Source organism: Bufo gargarizans, chromosome 4 (assembly GCF_014858855.1).
Source record: "Bufo gargarizans isolate SCDJY-AF-19 chromosome 4, ASM1485885v1, whole genome shotgun sequence".
NCBI lineage: Eukaryota > Metazoa > Chordata > Amphibia > Anura > Bufonidae > Bufo > Bufo gargarizans.
This window is the reverse complement of record NC_058083.1, coordinates 365,839,307-365,854,571: the sequence shown is the minus strand read 5'-3', so window position 1 is coordinate 365,854,571 and position 15,265 is coordinate 365,839,307. Positions and strand designations below refer to the sequence as shown.

At 39.8% G+C, this 15,265-nt stretch overlaps 1 protein-coding gene across 2 annotated transcripts in view; it reads left to right on the top strand.

Annotated features, from left to right (window-relative positions):
- The window catches only part of TULP4 (TUB like protein 4), a 379,716-nt gene that overhangs the window by 203,748 nt on the left and 160,703 nt on the right, over window positions 1-15,265 (top strand). The gene's annotated exons all lie outside the window — the stretch shown is intronic.

The window sequence follows — 15,265 nt, the reverse complement described above, 5'->3', positions numbered from 1 at the left end:
CACCCAAGATGGTTGGAATATTGCCTATGTTTGGGGCATGCATACATTTAATGTTTGTTACAAGGGGGACCTGGGATAAGGCTTACGTGGGGATTATATTGGTCGGGGTTGGGGGAGGGGGAAACTGATAATAATGTTCGATATTGCTGCTTCAAGGCAGGAAAAAAAGAAGTCCAGAGGGACAGTTATGGTTTTTTTTGGGGGGGGGGGGGGGATAAGGTTATTCTCTGGTTGTGCGCTCATGCTTTTTATGGACAGCTTTTCCATGTGCTGGGACCCTAATGCGTGTGGTCTCTTGGAATGTTAGAGGGCTGCGATCGCCCTCAAAACGGAGTATGATCCTTCATCACCTGAAAAGATGTAAACCGGACATAGTACTTCTGCAGGAGACACACTTGTTGGGAGAAGATTTTAAGCACATGGAAAAGATGTGGGTAGGAAAAGCACTGGAGTCACCTGCACAGGGACAGAAAGCGGGGACTCTGATCCTGTTTCATAAAAAATTAAAATTTCAGATGATAGACCATATTGTGGATGCAGAAGGGAGGTGGCAGAAGGCGACCATAACGTGTCAAGGAAAACAGATATGTATTTATAATATATATGGTCCTAACGGAGAGAATAGCTCTTTTTTTAATTCCCTTAGTCGGTTAATGAGTGGAGAAGCAACAAGAAGTATGATAGTAGGTGGGGACATGAACACAGTAGTAGATTGTAGGGAAGATAGGAAAACCTCTCATGGAAGGAATATTTCTCAAAGATCACGCAGCAGGATTTTAGACAGATTTATAAAAGATAATGTTTTAGTGGATGCTTGGAGGAGAAATAACCCAGAGGGGAGGGAATATACCTTCTAATCAACGCCGCATGATTCGTGGTCTACGATAGACTTTATTCTGGTCTCCTCAGACCTGATTCCTCAAACTAGATCCACTACTATACTAGATATGGTCATCTCGGATCATTGCCCAGTCCAGGTGGAATTGTATGACAAGGTTCAGAGAGGTACTGACTACATATGGCGTTTCCCTACGTACCTAGCAAATAATGAAAACTTCCAAGAGTTAGTGAATGCATGGTTCCTAGAATATGAGTGACAACGAGGGGCATTTAGACAACCTGTCTTTGCTGTGGGATACCGCTAAAGCGGTATTAAGAGGTAGAATAATATCACATGTATGTTCTATTAAAAAGAAAACAAAGCAGAAAGTGGATGAGTCCACAAACACGTTACGAAAAGCGTACACAGCTTTCTTGACTGATGGCACGGCAGAGCGTAAGCAACCTAGCAATGGGCAAAGAAGGATTATGATCTCTGGTATGCTAGGTGGGAAGAGATGCATAGAAATAAGAAGGAATCCGTGTTTTTTTAATATGGTAACAAAGCTGGTAGAATCTTGTTAAGGCTATCAAGAGGTCCCAGGGAACAACTGTGCATACCCTCTTTGAAAGACAGGTTAGGCCAACTGCAGACGGCTCCGGAAGCAGTTCTATAAATTTTTAGATCGTATTACCAAAGCTTGTATTCCAGAGAAGATATGACACAACCACTAAAAGATACTTTATTAGATAAAATCTCCCTCCCAAGAGTAACAGCAGAACAATTAGAAGACTTAAATAGGGTAATCTCACAGGAGGAGGTAATACGAACGATACAGTCTTTAAAATCGTGGAAGGCTCCTGGGCCTGACGGCTACACGGGCGAATTTTACAAGATTTTAGGGAAAGATGTCGCTCAATTATTGATGAAACAGTATAATAATATACTGAAAAGGGATCAAGCGACATTGACAGATAATACAGCGTATATTCGGCTGCTACCAAAGCCGGGGAAAGATCCAACACTGCCGGCATCCTATCGACCTATTTCTCTCATAAATGTGGACCAGAAAATCCTATCAAAAATCATGGCAGACAGACTAGCCAGTATTTTACCAAATTTGATTGGTTTTTCACAGGTTGGATTTGTCAAAGGTAGGTCGGCAGTATTCAATATACGAAGGGTACTGACGATACTGGATCACTCTTATAGCAAGACGACTGACTTGGCAGGTCCAGCTCTGTTGACCATCGATGCTGAAAAAGCTTTCGATAACGTGAGGTGGGATTGGTTGACAGCAGTGCTGGAAAGAATGGGGATCATGGGAGTATTTAGAGTTTTTCTGAGGGAGTTGTATGCTGATCCAAGGGCACGGATAGCTTTGCCAGGATTTTTGTCTAGTCCCTTTCTGTTATTAAAAGGCACAAGGCAGGGATGCCCATTGTCAACGTTGCTGTTAAACATCGCATTGGAGCCATTAGCAAGATATCTGGAGTCAAAAGTATTTGAAGGAATCACAATAGGAACAAAAATGGTTCATACGTCCTTGTTTGCAGACGATATTATAATGTTCCTAGCTAATCCTCAAAGAGATTTAGCAAAAGTATTGGGAGCACTAAACGAATTTGGGGAGTATTCAGGTTTTAAGGTAAATATTGCTAAGTGGGAGTTATTATTCCTAAGGGGAAAAGCTGGGAGGAAGACAGTTGATTTGCGACAGGTCCCAGTCAAAGTAGCAAAGGAGTATATTACATACCTCGGAATAAAAATAGGTAAATCCCCTCACTCCCTGTACACTCAACTACTCACCTTTAATCCGTAAAATACAGCAGGAGCTAGGTAGATGGAGGAACTTGCCCCTATTACTATTAGGGAAATGCCATTTAATAAAGATTAGCTTTCCAAAATTGCTGTACACGATGCAAACAATACCGATTCTTTTGCGCCACAAGGATATAATGGCACTCAATAAAGCCTTTGCAGACTTCATGTGGTCAGGGAGAAGTAAACGTATTGGAATGAAAATGTTATGGCGGGCACAGAAAGCGGGAGGCGTGCAATTTCCAGACATAAGGAGATATAATCTTGCTGGGATATTTCGACACTCTAGAGATTGGATTAACCAAACAACACATTACTCGAAAATAGCTTTGGAAAGGGAGTTAGCAAAGGGCCTTGACTTAGGGGGACTTTTGCACTCCAGATTGGCTTTATTACATCCAGATTTGGAGAACTCGGTGGTGATCAGGGACACAGTAGTTACATGGAAAGAAATGAGAAAGGTTTATGGCTTGTCCTTCTTGGCATCTAAACACATGATGTTATTTGGGCATCCAGAGTTCGAACCAGGTAGGTCTAATACTCTGTTCAAAATCTGGAGGCACAAGGGAATAAATACTATGCGACAGGTAATGCATGACAAAGAATCTAGGTACTTGTCCTCCAGGAAGAGCATATTTGTCTTGCATCTCTCCGAATGTCAAGTCCTTCCTTATATGCAGGTAATTCATTTTTGCAAACATAGACTGAATGAGTATGTCATGAATCAATTTGATAACTTATTGAAAAATAGGGAGCGTAAAATATCCCTTTCTGAAGTGTATAGGGAGATTAGGGATAGGGAGGATAAGAGAACGGAGGCCAAGTTGTTTCAGCGTTGGGAGGCGTTCCTGGGAACATCAGTATGGAGGGATAAGATGGTAGATGGATGGATGAGAGTGAGAAAAGTGGTGACCTGTGAAAGATGGAGGGAAAGCCATTTCAAACTACTCCATAGGGCTATATATTCCTTTAATATACCTCAAAACAATGCCTGTCCCAATAGACTGGTGATGTGTCCGAAGTGTAAAATGCCAAAAGCAGATCTTGATCACTGTGTGTGGAAGTGTCAAAAGACACTAGCGTATTGGAAGGAGGTGCTCACATGGATTAAGCAAACATGGAATGTTGATTTGGTTTGTGAACCACAAGTGGTGCTCTTTCATATATATGAGGATAATTTAAATGTTCCAAGATTGGTGGATGGATCATTATTAGTAGCATTGAGGTGTCTACTCAATAAGTGGCTAGACCAGGAGACTCCATCCATGGTTGAATTTGTAGGTCAGATGAAACATTTCTTGTTGATGGATCAACTGGAGGCAGAATCGCACAAGAATAGCACGTCAACACACTTTTTAAACAAGTGGAAAACATTTATTAGTAAAAATCTGTCAGAGAGAGACATACAGAAGATCATGCAGAACTTTAGGCATACAGAATGGTATCTAATGAAGGATCTAAGAGGGACTTTAGGGAACTTGAAAGTGAACGAATGAGTTCAGAAAAGTAGGAGGGAAGGTATAATGAGACACAACCAGAGAAAAGTTAGGGGTGGGGGGGGGGGTGGTTGGGGACATATTTTGTTGAAAGCATGCATTGTGTCCGTACAAATGTATACTTGTCTAGAGATATGTGATGTGCAGGTATATCATCAAGAATGTATATTGATTTTGTACATTTATAAGTGCATTTATACCTAAATGATGTCAAAGATTTTAATGGAATGACATGCTTTGATAAAAAAAACACTAATAAAATGTTATTACAAAAAAAAAACTTAAAATCTTAACCTCTTCCGGACACGTGACGTACCGGTACGGCATGTTGTCCCGGTACTTAAGGACACATGACGTACCGGTACGTCACATGTATTTCCGATCACCGGCGGGCGGTGATCGGAACAAGGTGCCTGCTCAAATCAGTGAGCAGGCACCTTGCGTCAATGTGCCGGGGGGTCCCGTGAAAAAATGACCCCCTACCTGAGACAATCGCCCAAAAATAAAAATAAACTATGGCTCAGAATATGGAGACACTAAAACCTAATTTTTTTTTGTTTTAAAAAAAGCTGTTATTGTGTAAAACGTACATAAATAAAATAAAAAGTATACATATTAGGTTTCCCTGCTTCCGTATCGACCGGCTCTATTAAAACTTCACATGACCCCTCAGATGAACACAATAAAAAATAAAAACTGTGCTAAATAAACCATTTTTTTGTCACCTTACTTCACAAAAAGTGTAATAGCAAGCGATCAAAATGTTATATGCACCCCAAAATAGGGCCAATCAAACCGTCATCTCATCCCCCAAAAAATGAAACCCTACCTAAGATAATCGCCCAAAAACTGAAAACACTATGGCTCTCAGAATATGGAAACACTAAAACATGATGTATTTATTTTGTAAATAAGGTATCGCCGTGTCTGTAATAACTTGCTCTATAAAAATCTCACATGACCTAACCCCTCAGGTGAATAATGTAAAAAAAAAAATAAAATGTAAAAAATCCTTTTTTTTCACCTTACATCTCAAAAAGTGTAATAGCAAGCGATCAAAAAGTCATACGCACCCTAAAATAGTGCCAATCAAACAGTCATCTCATCCTGTAAAAATCATACCTTACCCAAGATTATCCCCGAAAAACTAAAAAAAAATATGGCTCTCAGACTAAATGAAATCATTGTGTAAAACTTGCATAAATAAAATAAAAAGTATACATATTAGGTATCGCCACGTCCGTGACAAACTGGTCTATAAAAATACCACTTGAGCTAACCTGTCAGATGAATGTTTTAACTCTAGAGGTGCATCAAGGGGGCTTCAAATGGGACATGGTGTAAAAAAAAACAGTCCAGCAAAATCTGCCTTCCAAAAACCGTAGAGCATTCCTTTCCTTCTGCACACTGCTGTGTGCCCGTACAGTGTTTTACAACCACATATGGGGTGTTTCTGTAAACTACAGAATCGGAGCCATAAATATTGAGTTTTGTTTGGCTGCTAACCCTTGCTTTGTAACTGCAAAAAAAATATTAAAATAGAAAATCTGCAAAAAAAAAATGAAATTGTATGTCTATTTTCCATTAATTCTTGTGGAACACCTAAAGGGTTAAAGTTTGTAAAATCGGTTTTGAATACCTTGAGGGTGTAGTTTCTAGAATGGGGTCATTTTTGGGTGGTTTCTATTATGTAAGCCTCACAAATTGACTTCAGATCTGAACTGGTCCTTGAAAAGTGGGTTTTTGAAAATTTCTTAAATTTCAAGATTTGCTTCTAAACTTCTAAGCCTTGTAACATCCCCAAAAAATAAAATGTCATTCCCAAAATGATCCAAACATGAAGTAGACATATGGGGAATGTAAAGTAATAAGGTAGGTATTACTATGTATTATAGAAGTAGAGAAATTGAAACTTGGAAATTTGCTAATTTTTCAAGCATTTTAGCAACTTTTTGTATTATTTTTTATTTTATTTTTTTATAAATGGCCTGGATAAGTCAAAGCGTTTTAAAGTTATAAGCACTTAAAGTGACACTGGTCAGATTTGCAAAAAATGGCCAAGTCCTTAAAGAGGACCTTTCACCAAAAAAAAAAAATGTAAACTAAGACTATAGCGTTACTTACATGCCCCCATGATTTCTTGAACGTTAATTCTTTTTTCATTCTGTGCCCCCGTTTGTCCGCTATGCCCCCCGGAATAATTCCCGCCGTCTATGCTAATGAGCCAGCCTCAAATGGGCTGGCTTTAAAAGTTCTCCCGGTCGTGCCTTCCATCTTCTCCCTGGCACGGAGCGCATCCAATCAGCGCGCTCCGCTCTTAGCCAGGGAGAAGACGCTCCAGTTCTCGCGAGACTTCAGAGAACTGGAGCGATTTCGTCTATCACGACCGGGAGAACTTTTAAAGCCAGCCCATTTGAGGCTGGCTCATTAGCATAGACGGCGGGAATTATTCCGGGGGGCATAGCGGACAAACGGGGGCACAGAATGAAAAAAGAATTAACGTTCAAGAAATCATGGGGGCATGTAAGTAACGCTATAGTCTTAGTTTACATTTTTTTTTTAAGTGAAAGGTCCTCTTTAAGATGAAAATGAGCCAGGTCCCTAAGGAGTTAAGAGTTAAAAGAATGAAACCATCACATGGCATACACACAGGTGTAGCAAGACTGACATACCGTGGAAGCTAATAGCAACAAATTACTTCTAATCTTTGGCAGAGCGCCTCAGGGACTCTAGTCTGTAATACTATCCAAAATGTTTCTCAAGTAAAAAGTTTTTAGCATGATTCCCTCCACTGTATGGTTAGGACACACTCTATACGCTGGACAATGAGGAAAGGTCCCTGTGATGAGCAGAATTATTACGCCTACTAGAGAATACATCAGACATATGGTAGCAAATATGTTCCTTCAGGTCAGGTCAACAAGCCAAATGTGTATTATGTGGTACTGTATTATAATTAATGTATGATTGCATGTTATATGTTTGTCCAATAACTTTAAAACTTTTTAATTTATTTTTAATTATTTATTTTTAATTATTTATTTTATGCTCTTATATAGTGCTGCATTAATCTGTCCCCAATAGGGCTCACAATTAAAAATAAGCGAATTTCATATTTTGAAATTCGTTCACGTGGTAAAAGCAGAATTGCATTATGGATTTAGTTACCACGGACCATAATTAAATTCTATGACGGAATGCCTTTAGATGCATTCCGTTATTCATTCCGTCATAATAGAAGTCTATGGGCTGCAAAACAGATCCGTCCCATTTCAGTCATGTGGGGGAGTCCTCTCCTGCATAATAGAAACGGGACAGATCCGTTATGTAGGCCATAGACTTCTATTATGACAGAATGCCTCTAAAGGCATTGCGTTATGGTCCGTGGTAACTAAATCCATAACGCAATTCTGCTTTCACCACCAAATGAAGTGTGAACGAATTTCATAACATTAAATTTGCTCTTCTCTACTCACAATGTAAGTTCCCTATCAGTATACAGTTGCAAGAAAAAGTATGTGAACCCTTTGGAATGATATTGATTTCTGCACAAATTGGTCATAAAATGTGATCTGATCTTCATCCAAGTCGCAACAATAGACAATCACAGTCTGCTTAAACTAATAAAACACAAATAATTAAATGTTACCATGTTTTTATTGAACACGCCATGTAAACATCAAAAGTGCAGGTGGAAAAAGTATGTGAACCCCTAGACTAATGACATCTCCAAGAGCTAATTGGAGAGAGGTGTCAGCCAACTGGAGTCCAATCAATGAGATGAGATTGGAGGTGTTTGTTACAGCTGCCCTATAAAAAAACACACCAGTTCTGGGTTTGCTTTTCACAAGAAGCATTGCCTGATGTGAATGATGCCTCACACAAAAGAGCTCTCAGAAGACCTACGATTTAGATTTGTTGGCTTGCATAAAGCTGGAAAGGGTTATAAAAGTATCTCCAAAAGCCTTGCTGTTCATCAGTCCATGGTAAGACAAATTGTATATAAATGGAGAAAGTTCAGCACTGCTGCTACTCTCCCTAGGAGTGTCCGTCCTGTAAAGATGACTGCAAGAGCACAGCGCAGAGCTCTCAATGAGGTAAAGAAGAATCCTAGAATGTCAGTTAAAGACTTACAAAAGTCTCTGGCATATGCTAACATCCCTGTTAGCGAATCTACGATACGTAAAACACTAAACAAGAATGGATTTCATGGGAGGATACCACAGAGGAAGCCCCTGCTGTGCCAAAAAAACATTGCTGCACGTTTACAGTTTGCACAAGAGCACCTTGGATGTTCCACAACAGTACTGGCAAAATTTTCTGTAGACAGATGAAACCAAAGTTTGGAAGAAACACACAACACTATGTGTGGAGAAATAGAGGTACAGCAAACAAACATCAAAACCTCATCCCAACTGTGAAGTATGGTGGTGGGGGCATCATAGTTTGGGGCTGCTTTGCTGCATCAGGGCCTAGACGGATTGCTATCATCGAAGGAAAAATGAATTCCCAAGTTTATCAAGACATTTTGCAGGAGAACTTAAGGCCATCTGTCCACCAGCTTAAGCTCAACAGAAGATGGGTGTTGCAACAGGACAATGACCCAAAGCATAGACGTAACGCAACAACAGAATGGCTTAAACAGAAGAAAATACGCCTTCTGGAGTGGCCCAGTCAAAGTCCTGACCTCAACCCGATTGAGATGCTGTGGCATGACCTCAAGAAAGCGATTCACAGCAGACATCCCAAGAATATTGCTGAACTGAAACAGTTCTGTAAAGAGGAATGGTCAAGAATTACCTCCTGACCGTTGTGCACGTCTGATCTGCAACTCCAGGAAACGTTTGGTTGAAGTTATTACTGCCAAAGGAGATTCAACCAGTTATTAAATCCAAGGATTCACAAACTTTTTCCACCTGCACTGTGAATGTTTACATGATGTGTTCAATAAAAACATGGTAACATTTAATTCTTTGTGTTATTAGTTTACGCAGACTGTGATTGTCTATTGTTGTGACCTAGATGAAGATCCGATCACGTTTTCTGACCAATTTGTGAAGAAATCCATATCATTCCAAAGGGTTCACATACTTTTTCTTGCAACTATATCTTTGGAGTGTGGGAGGAAACTGGAGTGCCCCGAGGGAACCCACACAAACACACAGAACTACAAACTCCATGTAAATGTGATCCTTGGTCAGACTTGAACCCCAGCACTGCAAGGCACCGCTGCTAACCACTGAGCCGCTGTGCTGCCCTGTTGTGTTGTTGCAACTGTTGTGATCTAGTCACAAAAGGTCAAGTCTTACATATTCTCTGGCCACACCATTCCGCACTTAAAGGGAACCTGTCACCAGTTTTATGGTGTCCTAACTAAGGGCAACATAAATAAGTGATTGATTCTCTTAGCAAAATGCTGGGTCACTGTCTTTAATCAATTGTCAACATTTGTCAATCTGCCAACATCTTGTATTGAAAAGCTCCAGCTCATAATGATGAGTCATAAATACCGGCTGCAGATTGACAGTTTTTTTCCATATGAATCAGCAGCAGGTGGGCAGGGGAGTGGCTATAGCTCTGAATTAAATAAACGCTGGACTCAATGACATCATGCTGGACTCAGATCAGCTCATTAACATGCGGCATGTTGCATCTTTGTGTGTATATTATCTGGTAACCATCTGTCACACCAGTAAGTGATTACATCTAAGGCACTTTTTAGTAGTTAATGATTGTATATAATTAGTTAGATTATAATCAAATAACCACATGACAGGTTTCCTTTAAAAGACAACTCTGATCTGGTGGTAAGAGCAGCAGATAATGGGGCATGTTTGTGCTACTTAATGCCGGTTTATATAAACCCTGTTGTTCACACCTCAATGTTTGGTCAGTGATTTCCATCAGTGATTTAAAACCAGGTTTGGGTCAAAACCACAGAACAGGTGCAGGTCTTTCCATTATACCTGATCTGTCACTTCTGGTTTTGGCTCACAAATCACTGATGTAAATCACTGACCAAAAAGCTGAAGTGTGAACGAGGCCTTATGATGTAAATACTTACCACAGAGTAGCCACTCACAGTACGAGAATAGTACAGAACAAATGAAGATATCTTGGAAGAGGGAGTGACTATTGAAGTGTTCAATAAAACAAATACTGACTATTTGTCTCCCGTCATGCCAATATTCCACTCCATACCCAAGATTCATAAGAATTTGTTTCTGCCCTCTCTAAGACATATATTCCTAGTTTTATTAGAGCTGGCAAAACATGTTTTGAGTGGCAAAGTCATTTTTATTTTGCTACTATTCGTTGTTATATTCATCAATTCCACACACCTTGAGTCTGGTTGAACTGGCGCACCATCTGAACAGCTACTGCATGTATGGTTCCGATTTGATACAGTTTCTTGTTGTTGTTTTTTTTTTTTTTTTTTTTTTTTTGCTTTTTACTCCAGCATACTTATTTTCAGACTATTTCTTTCACATAATAGTGTGTCTATGGGAGCCCCGTCCTACACCTAGATTTGTGTGCGAGTGGGAAGAAAAATACATTTGTAACCCGGATAATCCCCTTTTTTTCCTAAAGTGAAATGGTTTGGTTGTTACATTGACAACGTGCTGTTGGTATGGAATGGCACGGAATTCATTTATTTAAATAAACAATAACACCATGAATTTAGGCTTCACATCCCAATTCTCGAATTCTGTCATTTTTGTGGATTCAAAACTGTCAATTGAGAATTTATGATAAAACTGCCCTTGATATGAAAGATAAGGCAGGTACCGTATATACTCGAGTATAAGCCGACCCGAGTACAAGCCGAGGCCCCTAATTTTACCCCCCCAAAAATGGGAAAAATTAATGACTCGAGTATAAGACTAGGGTGGGAAATGCAGCTATAATGCAGAGTGTATGTGTATATAATGCACACACTCTACATGATATACACACATCTGCAAGAGGGTGACTCAGATTGATGGGAGTCTGACTCCTGCATTATATACACACACACTCTGCATTAAATACAGGGAGCCATCCACAGATCTCCCCCCTAAACAGTGCCATCCACAGATCCCCCCCCTAAACAGTGCCATCCACAGACCCCCCCTCCCCTAAACAGTGCCATGATGGCACTGTTTAGGGGAGGGGGGATCTGTGGATGGCACTGTAGGGGGATCTGTGGATGGCACTTTCATCCACAGATCCCCCTACAGTGCCATCCACAGATCCCCCTCCCATACGCTCACAGCAGTATATTTATAAAGTAGTATTTATCAGTAACCTTTAACTTTGGATATCTTACTTTGTCTTTGCTCCGGTAATTGCAGGCAGTGCGGGGAGAGGCGCTCACTCACTGACGTCACGCGCCTGCTCCTACTAGGCGGCGCAGGCGCGTGACGTCAGTGAGTGAGCGCCGCCCCCCGCACTGCCTGCTATTACCGGAGCAAAGACAAAGTAAGATAGTAGACTCGAGTATAAGACGAGGGGGCTTTTTGAGCACAAAAATATGTGCCAAAAAACTCGTCTTATACTCGAGTATATACGGTAATTCTTTCAGACGTCCCTCTCTGTGCCATCTGAGACACGTGATGCATGAGTTCACCAAATGTAATATTATGTGTGTTCGCCTTGGCTGTTCAGATGATTGGGCTTTTCACCATGTCTCTTCTTTGCTTTTTGATAAGGCTCCATGATTGACATTATCTAGACATGATACAGTAACTACTATTTTCCTAATATATTTGCTATTATTGGAGCAATGGTTCATTGAGTCTTTTCTGGTGGAGGCAAAACCTTAGTGTCTATTTTGTCCCCTAGTTTTGTTTTTGGAAGCAATGTCACAGGTGCAACTATGGGAAGGATATATAGGCTCATAACTGTGTGGCCACAGAATGTGTAAGACTTGTTCTTTTGTGACTAGACAAACATATAACATGGAATCATACATTATAATTGTAATACCTCATGTGTCGTGGATTTGGCTTGTTGCCATGTTTGTCCTATAACAATATGTAGGAGACGCATCCAATGCCCTGAAGGAGCATATTTGCCACTGTATGTCTGACAGGATAATATTTCTGCTCATCACAGGGACCTTTCCTTACTGTCCAAAACATACAGGGGAGGGAAATCATGATAAAAAAACCTTTTACTGGAGGAACAGACTACAGTCCTTGTGGCTCTCTGCCAAAGATTAGATGTAATTTGTTGCTATTAGCTTAGGTAACTCCGCCCGCTACACCTGTGTATGTGCCATTCCTTTAACCCCTTCCTTAAAATTAGTCCTTACCTAAGACAATTGGTCAAAAAATAAAAAAGCTATGGCTCTTGGACTATGGATACACTAAAATATAATTAATTTAATTATAATTTCGGTTTCAAAAATGCTATTATTGTGTAAAACTTAAATAAAAAAGTAGACCTATTAAGTATTGCCACATCCGTAACGATCTGCTCTATAAAAGTCACATGACCTAATCCCTCAGGTAAATGCTGTAAAAATAAATAAAAACTGCGCCAAAACAACCAATTTTTTTTGTCACCTTGCCCCATAAAGTGTAATAACGAATTATAAAAAAATCATATGTACCAAAAATGGTACCAATAAAAACTTCAACTCTTCCTGCAAAAAAAGAGCCCCTGCACAAGACTATCGGCAGAAAAAAATAGGGCGTTCAGAAAATGGAGATACAAAAACCTAATTTTTGTTTTCAAAAATGCTGTATTATGTAAAACTGAAACAAACCTCATAGAAAGTAGACATATTTGATATCATTGCGTAAAAACCTGCTCTATAAAAGTAGTGCATGATCTAACCTGTCAGATGAGTGTTGTTAAAAAATAAAAACGGTGCCAAAGCATCCATTTTTTTTTTTGTTCGCTTACCTCACAAAAAACATAATATAGAGCAATTAAAAATCATATGTACCCCAAAATAGTACCAACAAAACTGGCACCTTATCCCGTAGTTTCCAAAATGTGGTCACTTTTTTAAGTTTCTACTGTAGGGGTGCAAGCACAGGGCTTCAAATGGGACGTGGCATCTAAAAACCAGTTCAGCTAAATCTGCCTTCCAAAAACCATATGGCGTTCCTTTCCTACTGCGCCCTGCCGCATGGCCGTACAGCAGTTTACGATCATGTGGGGTGGTTCTGTAAACCTCAGAAGCATTATAATAAATATTGAGTTTTATTTGGCTGTTAACCCTTGCTTTGCTACTGGAAAAAAGTTAAATTCTGAAATTTCGTCTCCATTTTCCATTAATTCTTGTGGAACACCTCAAGGGTTAACAAAGTTTGTAAAATCTGTTTTTAATACCTTGAGGGGTATAGTTTCTAAAATGGGGTCATTTTTGGGTGTTTTTTTCAAAATTTTTGGTAAATTGGGGATTTTTTTTCACACGTTAAGGTGAAATATATTGACTCAAGTTTATGACTATCAAGAAGTACAATGTGTCACGAGAAAACAGTCTCAGAATGGCGTGGATAAGTAAAAGTGTTCCAAAGCTATTACCAGATAAAGTGACACATGTCAGATTTGCAAACAATGGTCTGGGCAGGAAGGTGAAAACAGGCCCGGGGTTGAAGGGGTTAAATGTTATACATGTTACTTGTTCATATTGGGTTTTGATTAAGACCCTGAGGTTTGAAATTCACTGACCAGCTATGTAGTATGTGTTCTTGAAGTTTTTTCATGGACTTCATTAAACATTGGATTTTATTTTGAGACCTCGAGTGCTGCATTTTTCCTTTCTTTTTCTGTCATCCAGCTTTCTTTCTGGCTCAGTTATGTGATGAGATGCCCTATGTAATCCTGCCATTTCACAACAGCAGATTCCAATTCTCATACCTATAAAATTGTTTTAATACTGTAAATTTGTTTAGTATTCTACTGATCCTGCACCTTGATGAAATGGAGATGCCAGGGACTGATTAATTTAAAACTTGTAGGTAAGGGAAGCTTTTAATCCAGGCACTGTACATTGTTTTTCTTCAGGACCAGGTTTTACACAGTAATTTACAGCGTTATTTAAAAAAAAGGTTCATATACAGGGAGTGCAGAATTATTAGGCAAGTTGTATTTTTGAGGATTAATTTTATTATTGAACAACAACCATGTTCTCAATGAACCCAAAAAACTCATTAATATCAAAGCTGAATATTTTTGGAAGTAGTTTTTAGTTTTAGCTATTTTAGGGGGATATCTGTGTGTGCAGGTGACTATTACTGTGCATAATTATTAGGAAACTTAACAAAAAACAAATATATACCCATTTCAATTATTTATTTTTACCAGTGAAACCAATATAACATCTCAACATTCACAAATATACATTTCTGACATTCAAAAACAAAACAAAAACAAATCAGTGACCAATATAGCCACCTTTCTTTGCAAGGACACTCAAAAGCCTGCCATCCATGGATTCTGTCAGTGTTTTGATCTGTTCACCATCAACATTGCGTGCAGCAGCAACCACAGCCACCCAGACACTGTTCAGAGAGGTGTACTGTTTTCCCTCCTTGTAAATCTCACATTTGATGATGGACCACAGGTTCTCAATGGGGTTCAGATCAGGAGAACAAGGAGGCCATGTCATTAGATTTTCTTCTTTTATACCCTTTCTTGCCAGCCACGCTGTGGAGTACTTGGACGCGTGTGATGGAGCATTGTCCTGCATGAAAATCATGTTTTTCTTGAAGGATGCAGACTTCTTCCTGTACCACTGCTTGAAGAAGGTGTCTTCCAGAAACTTGCTGTAGGACTGGGAGTTGAGCTTGACTCCATCCTCAACCCGAAAAGGCCCCACAAGCTCATCTTTGATGATACCAGCCCAAACCAGTACTCCACCTCCACCTTGCTGGTGCCTGAGTCAGACTTGAGCTCTCTGCCCTTTACCAATCCAGCCACGGACCCATCCATCTGGCCCATCAAGACTCACTCTCATTTCATCAGTCCATAAAACCTTAGAAAAATCAGTCTTGAGATATTTCTTGGCCCAGTCTTGACGTTTCAGCTTGTGTGTCTTGTTCAGTGGTGGTCGTCTTTCAGCCTTTCTTACCTTGGCCATGTCTCTGAGTATTGCACACCTTGTGCTTTTGGGCACTCCAGTGATGTTGCA